This window comes from Solea senegalensis, linkage group LG5 (assembly GCF_019176455.1).
Source record: "Solea senegalensis isolate Sse05_10M linkage group LG5, IFAPA_SoseM_1, whole genome shotgun sequence".
In the NCBI taxonomy this organism is placed as follows: Eukaryota; Metazoa; Chordata; class Actinopteri; order Pleuronectiformes; family Soleidae; genus Solea; species Solea senegalensis.
In genome coordinates, this window is record NC_058025.1 from 1223570 (window position 1) to 1232082 (window position 8513).

The 8513-nt window shown below is 43.9% G+C and overlaps 1 long non-coding RNA gene across 1 annotated transcript; it reads right to left on the reverse strand.

The window, feature by feature from the left end:
- Positions 1-4608: 4608 nt before the first annotated feature.
- On the reverse strand, positions 4609-6469 carry LOC122769118. Its single transcript, XR_006360407.1, has 3 exons — positions 6278-6469; positions 6030-6131; positions 4609-4647 (listed from the first exon to the last, which is right to left on the reverse strand). It is a non-coding gene; the product is annotated as an uncharacterized LOC122769118 (long non-coding RNA).
- Positions 6470-8513: the final 2044 nt, after the last annotated feature.

Genomic DNA, 8513 nt, shown 5'->3' on the forward strand with positions numbered 1-8513 from the left:
GCGGTGAATGAACGGGTGAGAGCGCGAGGCGTGCGGGGAGCCGTGGCACACGGCGACTCGCGCGGGTCGGCTCGAACCCGTTCAGAACCGCGCGCGGTACTAGTTTCTTTTGTTTTAGTGGTGTTCAGTTTGAGGTTATTAACTGAACACCACGCTGTTAGTCTGTTGACCTCATCTCTGTAGTCAGACTCGTCACCATCTGAAATGAGCCCGACTACGGTGGTATCATCCGCAAACTTTATAATGCTGTTTGAGAGATGGGTCGGGGAGCAGTCGTGTGTGTAGAGAGTGAAGAGGAGGGGGCTCAATACACATCCTTGTGGGGAGCCGGTGCTGAGTGTGATGGTGCTGGAGAGGTGTGGACCAAGTCTGACTGACTGAGGACGATCTGACAGGAAGTCCTTAATCCAAAGGTTTGGTTGGAGAGACCCAGGTGTGTGAGCTTCTGCACCAGGATCTCCGGTAGGATGTGGTTGAAGGCTGAGCTGAAGTCCAGGAAGAGCATTCTGACATAGCTCCCCCGGTGCTCCAGGTGACTCAGCGCGGTGTGGAGCGCTATAGTGATAGCGTCCTCCGTGGATCGGTTTGCCCTGTAGGCAAACTGGTGTGGGTCTAGTGTGGGAGACAGACAGGCCCTGATGTGCTGGGAGACCAGCCTCTCAAAGCACTTCATGACTACAAGCGTAAGTGCAACAGGTCTGCAGTCGTTGAGGCTGTGCGCTGCTGTCTTCTTGGGAACGGGAATTAATGTGGAAGTTTTGAGGCAGGGTGGGATGATGGCCTGCGCCAGGGACAGGTTGAATATGTTTGTGAAGACTCCGGTCAGTTGGTCGGCACAAGCTTTGAGTACCTTGCCGGGTATTTCATCGGGTCCAGCCGCCTTCCTGGGGTTCACAGTCCTCAGCACATGTCTCACTTCATGCTCCTGAAGTGTCATCATGCCAGTGCTGGGGAGGGGTGGGAGTGCTGTGGCTGCTGAGGGCCTGTCTGTCTCAAAGCGGGCAAAGAAGCTGTTTAGTTCCTCTGCCAGCGAGGCATCAGTCCTAGCAGTCGTCTGGTTACTGCTTCTATAGTTTGTTATGTGATTTATTCCCTGCCACATTCTTCTGGGATCATTCACAGCGAAATGGTCCTCAATTTTCCTCTTATATGCCGCCTTGGCCTCCCTGATTCCTCTCTTCAGGTCTGACCTGGTAACGCTGTACAGGGCCCTGTCCCCTGACTTGAAGGTGGCGTTTCGGCTTTTTAAGAGGGACTGCACTTTGCTGTTCATCCAGGGTTTTTGATTTGGAAAAACCCTGACCCTTTTGTTGAAGGTGACAGTGTCAATACAGTTTTTTATGTAGCAGAGTACAGTGTCTGTGTACTCCTGGAGGTTGTGGCTTGAGAATAAATCCCATAGAGTGGTGGAGAAGCAGTCCTGTAGTTGAGAGAGGGCTCCCTCTGGCCAAGTTTTTATTGTCTTTGTTTGAGGCTTTGTGTTCCTCAGCAGGGGGGTGTAAGTGGGGGTGAGGGACATGCAGAGGTGGTCAGATCCAGCCAGGTGGGGGAGGGGAGTAGCTTTGTATGCATGTTTTATGTTGGAGTAAACATGGTCCAACGTATTATCCCCTCTGGTGGCAAACTTCACAAACTGAACGAATTTGGGTAACACAGTATTTAAAGATGCTTTGTTGAAATCACCAGCAACAACAAAGACTCCATCAGGGTGTGCAAGCTGCTGTTTGTTGATGATGGCAAGCAGAAGGCTGAGGGCTGTGCTAACGTAAGCATCTGGTGGGATGTAAACAGCTACCACAATGACCACAGTGAACTCCCTCGGGAGATAAAAAGGTCTGCACGAGACTGCCAGAACCTCTATATCGGGAGAACAGTGTGTGTCAATGATCCTGCTGCTGCCACACCACTCGTTATGCACATAAACACACAGCCCCCCTCCTCTGCTCTTACCCGAGTCTTCGTCCCTGTCCTGCCGATGTAGCGTGCGGTCCGCTAGCTGGACTGCAGCGTCGGGGATCAGCGGGTGAAGCCACGTCTCTGTGATGAAAATAACACTGCAGTTCCGTACAAAGCTCGTCGTGGCTGTCTGTAGTTCCAACTCGTCCATTTTGTGGGTTATGGATCTGGCGTTTGAGAGGAAAAGGCTCGGTAATGCTGGCCTGTGTGGTTGTTTACGTAGCTTAGCATCCGAGCCCGACCGGCATCCCCGCTTCTGTTTCCTCTCTCTCCGCCGCCTCCTCCGCTTGCTAGGCGGGCTGACCATCCACGGGGATCCCGGTGATCTCACTATATCCTCCGGGATGTTGTGTGTCTGCCGATATTCGTCGGTAACAGCCAAGTTGTACCTCAGGCCGAGGTCGATAAGTTTCTGGCGACTAAATGTAACTTTAGCCCAACATAATTCAAAAAATAAACATAAGAAAAGTAATAAAAGGGCGCACCAAGTCGGAGAGCTAAGAGTCGCTGCACCACTGCGTGCCGCCATCATTGTTAATGTGTGATACAAGCATTCTATGTCTCCTTTAAGGGTGTTTGCGGTTTGTTTCTGTTTGGTTGTGATGAGTTTCTGTTGTACTCACGCCACTAAACCGAATCCAGTCTGTGGTTTGTAGCAGGTTTGTACTGTAGCAGGTTTGCATTGTTGCTGCACACAGAGAGTGAGACACAAACATGGGACTGTGATGGTTTCATTAAAGACAAGAGATGAGAAGAAGACTGGAGTCAGTGAGGAAACAAGGAAACAAAGTAACGTCAAACTTACATCTGTGATCTGTCAGCAGTTTGAATACTGGCACGAATGGTCAGCTTACACACTGTGGGAGAGCGACAACAACGGTGAACAAAACAAACGTCACAGAAGCTGCAGTGCAAACTCCACCCACCTATGCCTGCAGAGGAAAAACTACATGTCTACTATAAACTGCTTTCTATATCCCTTCTATATCCTGGTTGGATTTAAACAGACACACCTGCCAATGTATTAGGTACACATTTTCTGTTGTTTATGAACACACTGATTGAATGAGCCAATCACATGGCAGTAAGTCATTGCATTTAGGCAGGTAGACATGATCAGGACGCCCAAATCAAGTTCAAACAGACTATCAGCATTAGGAAGAAAGGTGATTCAAGGAGCTTTTAATGTGGCATGGTTACTGGTAGTATTTGACAAACTGCTTGCACAACCACGGTGTGAAAAACAGAAAATATCCAGTCATGCCATGTTGAGGTCAAAGATCAGAAGAAAGGCCACGATAAGAAAGCAAAAGGAACTCAAATCACTGCAACCAAAGTGTGCAGAACACCATCTGAAGGCACAACACATTGAACCTGCAGAAGACCACAGCACGTGTCACTGCCACCACCATCATACCCTGTGTACTTAATAGTGTGGCCAATGAAAGTAGAAAACACACAACCAGAGCCAAAACAATGCAATACTCACTTATTGACGGAACCATGTGTAGACTCTGCAGACCTGAGAAGACGCAGGTATACATCCCACAATGTTCCTCACTGTCTGCTCTTTGAAGTAGAAGAGGTCCATTTCCCAGAAGAAGCAGGTCCTGGTCCACTTCAGCTTGGCCCTCCCACTGGTTGAAGGTGTGCCTGGTCCTGCTGTCATATCTTAAGCCTTAAGAGTTCCTATAAATAGAGGAAGATTTGATTCAAAGCTGCTAAATTGTTCAAACTGATTAGAAATCAATAGAGCCCACGTTGCTTCCTGTCAAATCTGGCCGGTGTAGTGCCGAAAAGAGACCGCTTGCCGAAAAATGACTGCCCCCGACGGGAACGCGCATCAGTTAAGAGGTAGTGAGTGTATATGTCAACTGGTAGATATAATACTGTATAGAGGGTACACCCTATAAGTCTTTGTTTGAAGGAGCGATATTGACCAAATTCACTGTACATGCACCTGGTTTCCTCTACTTTCCTCTCCTGTACTGATTCTTCCAATTAGCCACTCACAGTGTGACTCCTGGCTGCTGAGTTAGTTAGCACCAGTTAGTTACTAGAAACCCAAGCCTTTTCAGATTTATATTAATAAATACACCATTAAATAATTACTGAAGTCAGTCATTAACTATTTAAATACATAAATACACCATTAAGAAATGACTAAAGTGTCATTCATTATTTAAATTAATAAATAGACTGTTCAATAATTACTTACATCACATTGGTTTTCTTAGGTTACAAAACACTGACATGGGTTTTTTTTCGCCATAACTCAGTAACAATAATAATAATAATGATAATATTCAGTGGAGTTCCACTTCAGGTTTTATGTGATACTCATTCCAAACTAAATATTAGTTTAAATGTCATATGATTAAAAAAATGTGTTAAAGTTTGATTGTACACTTACATTTAAGTGTTAAGTGTGTTTGTTTCTGTTTGGTTGTGATGAGTTTCTGTTGTACTCACACCAGCAAACCGAATCCAGTTCAGTCCGTCCATGAATACCAGTCCGTGTGTGCAGCAGGTTTGCGTTGATGCTGCAAACAGAGAGTGAGACACAAACAGGTGACTGTGATCGTTTCATTAAAGACAAGAGATGAGAAGAAGACTGATGTCAGTGAGGAAACAAAGTAACGTCAAACTTACATCTGTGATCTGTCAGCATCTCCTCTCCCTCTGGTGCAGCTGTCAACACAGGAGTTTAAATATTGGCACAACGGTCAGCCAATCCGGTGTGAAAGCTTGAAATGTTTTGGGGCGGGGCTTATTATTGAAAACATGTGCGCTGTGACTGACTTTTTTTAACCATAACTTTATTTAAAACATTCCACAAACGTTGCATTGTTCTGGGGGTCCTCTGGGTCAAATAACACACTAATATATATATATACTGGTGGTCATTGTTGCTATTCTGTGTTAGTTCACTCAAAAAAATAACTTGTTCCCGGAACATAATAAAATTATGGAAATAATTTCCACCTAAATAAAATGCTTTAATTTAGCAAGAAACAATTTTGTTGAGTGACCTGAATGTAAATATGATGGGTCAACATGATGCATTTGCATTAGTGTTACTTAATTACCAGTGGTCAGTCCAACTAGATTTGTGAGGGTAAATGTAACATACTAATGTAATTTTGTAATGCCATTTAAACATGTATGATATGATTATGAGTTACTTAATTTAATATGGTAGTTACAACTACTTTTTAAAACAGTGCAGTACATGAATTAATTGTGCTGAGCCAACAACACAAAGTTAGGTGGAAGTGGTTTAGCCCAAGAGACATGAAAATGAACACAATAGTACTTATTCAGAAAATAAACAATTAATATACATATTCAGCAATATAAACAAATGTCAACCTATATACCCCCAGCTGGTGTCAAGTTTGGAAAATAATAACACGAAGAAAAGAGCTCAAGTGGCTTTTGAGAAATCTGCAACATACATTCCTATACACTTAGACAAAACCATTGAACAACTCACATTAAGTGTTTATATTTAGTGCTTTCTGACTAAAAAAAACAATCAAATCAAAGCTGGTTACAAAGCTATATGCAGAAAGTGGTCCTGGCAACTGAGTGCAAAGAAAAATGTTTGAGAACAAACTGAAAATACTGCATTGTGCATACTTATATCTCAAGTGTCAAAGTAGTTTCCTTTTGAAAAGAACACTTTTTTTTAACCCTACCTTTGTTTCAAACCATTTTAATGTGTAACCCCAAAATAGAAACAGTCAGCAGTATTAAAACAAAAACACAGCTTCTGATTTTAGTAAATTCTCTAATGGCTTCAAATACCTTCCCATAAGAGTAACCCTATCTGTAGTTTACTCTATTGAGGATGACTAACGTGCAAGTAGAGTTTTCAGTGTTTGATTTCTTTTTGAGAGTCCGTTTCCATCAAGCTCCATGATGATCTTCTGGAAAGCTTCAAATGTGTATCCCAGTTCTGGCGGGTAGCTGAGGTCAAGAGCATAAACAAGTGCGAACAACATCACCACAGCAAGTGGTATGTTTCCCAACTCATGCAGAACTTCCACACCCTCCAGAACAATACCTACATCTTCCGGTCCAACATCTGGCTCCTCGCCTTCCTTGCGAATGACAAAGATTCCAAATGTAGTCTCCGTGATTGCAGCTTCAATGCTTTGACCATCTGTGTTCTTCACAGAAATAAGGGGGAAATATAGGATATATATGTAAAGATATGTTGTCCCATTTTACACACACACAGAGTAAAACAGCTATCATTTATCAAATTTATATTAATTAATATGTAGGACTGGTGAATAAAAACTAAATTACATACCATGTATTCTTTCACAAGGTTCTTGGGCTCTTCATTCAGGTACACACACAGGGCTTTGATGATGCACTCTCTTCTGACATCAATGGCATCAGTCTGAGTATGTAGGACATAATCACTTCTACAACTGACTCGGAGAACCCGTACAAGATTTCCAATGTGCCTGGACTGTCTGTTTAAGCACAAATGGCAAATAAAAACCTTGAAAAAAGATAACCTATAAATCAACAGGTAGAGAAGATTTCACAAACAAAACATTGAATTAAACTTTCTTTCAAATGTAATGATCTTTATTGACCATTTTTTATGATATATGAAGTCACAATATCCATGGGGCAGTGGTTGTATGTTCAATCATAGAAATCATTAATCATAGAAATGTCAAATGAGACTTCTGGTGGGAACACCGTCAAGATGGCCGCATAGCGAGAGAGCTCCCGATTGAGTCAGAGTAATTAGAGAAATTTCCCCATACAAACCATATAAATACTTCCACGAAAACAACGATAAGACAGGGGATATAATCCATAACTCCACTAACTAAGAAATAAACGACGTCCGAAGACAGGTGGGGGAGAAAGTCGGGACGTAGCAACATTAGCAGCGAACAGGCTTAAACTCGCAAATAACGCGGTGAGGTACGGAGAAATGGCCGACTTGGAACTGATTCTCAGTGAACTAAGAGGGTTTCGCCAAGAGAATAAAGTACAATTGGAGACAATAAAAGAAGAAATTGGGAAGGTGAATATCAGACTGGACGAAGCGGAAGGGCGAATTGAGAAAGCAGAAGAGAGGATACAAAATACAGAGGAAGTTATCACGGCTATGCTAAAGCTGCACACCAAGCTGGAGGACAAGCTGCTGGATCTGGAAAGTCGCTCCAGACGCGAGAACATAAGGATATACGGGGTACCGGAGGGGTCCGAGAAGGAATCAGCATCGATGGTCTCATTTGTGGAAAATTTACTCCGTGAGGGTCTCGAACTAACTGAAGACATGCCCGACCTGCAGATTGAAAGGGCTCATCGGTCCGTGGGACCGCAGCCGCCGGTGGATGCGCCGCCACGCTCCATCATAATTAAGTTTTTAAGTTTTAAAACCAAGGAGACATTACTACGCAAAGCATGGCAAAAGAAGGGGTTCACCTGGCAAGAAAACCACATAAACCTGGACCACGACTATCCACCTCTAATACTTAAAAAACGGAGAGAATATACAGAGATACGCAAAGTGTTGAAGGAAAACAAAGTTCAGTTCCAAACTCTCTTCCCTGCCAGGCTGCGTGTGAGACATGACGACGGAACCAGAACCTACGATACTATAGAGGAGGCATCAGAGGACCTGCTAAGAAGAGGCTACACCGTGACAACCACCAGACCTCCGGAGACGCTTATTGAGCAGGTGCAACGACTGTCCTGGAGGAGAGTGGACAGACGAGCGATGAAGGGCACAACCGGGCGGGATTCTAGCTACAAGGAAAAGCTTCGAGCCTTCAGAAGACCATCACCGGCCCCCTCCGGGACATAAGGGATTTAACCCACAGCTCGAGGACGGCGGAGTCAACTATGAAATTGGTGGAGATCCACTATTGAATAGACTGGCTCTTTCGGGATCCTTGGTTTTTTTGTTTTTCGTTTTTTCTCTCTTCTTTTTTCCTGTATGCGACTGTCGCAGGTAAGGGCCTCTTCCTCCAGACTGAGGAGGGAGACTTTTCCCTTCGAGCCACCTTGGAAGGCTCAACAGGGTCAGGTTAATAGACCCCTATATAGGGAGTCACACGGACAAATTGTGTTTAGTGAGATGTTTATTAATGTGTTAGTTGTTCATTCCCTGCCGGTTCTTGCAGGGAGGGGGAAGCGCACCAGGTTTTTCAGTGAGATGATGGGGGAATCACATAGATGCAAAACAGGTCTTTAAAAATAGCATCATTTAATATAAATGGAGTACTCAATCCAGTTAAGAGAGGGAAGATCTTTTCAAAATTAAAGAAAGATAAAATCCAAGTGGCTTTTTTACAGGAGTCTCACCTCAATGACTCTGAACATGCTAAATTGAATAAATCAGGATTTAAACATGTTTTCTTTTCTTCCCATGGGTCGGGGAAGCGGAGAGGGGTGGCGACTCTGATATCTAGTGCTGTAAACTACGAACACATATCAGAACTCAAAGATAACGAAGGCAGATTTGTTATGGTTACAGGTAAAATAGAAGGAATAGTGATAAGTCTCCTTAACGTGTA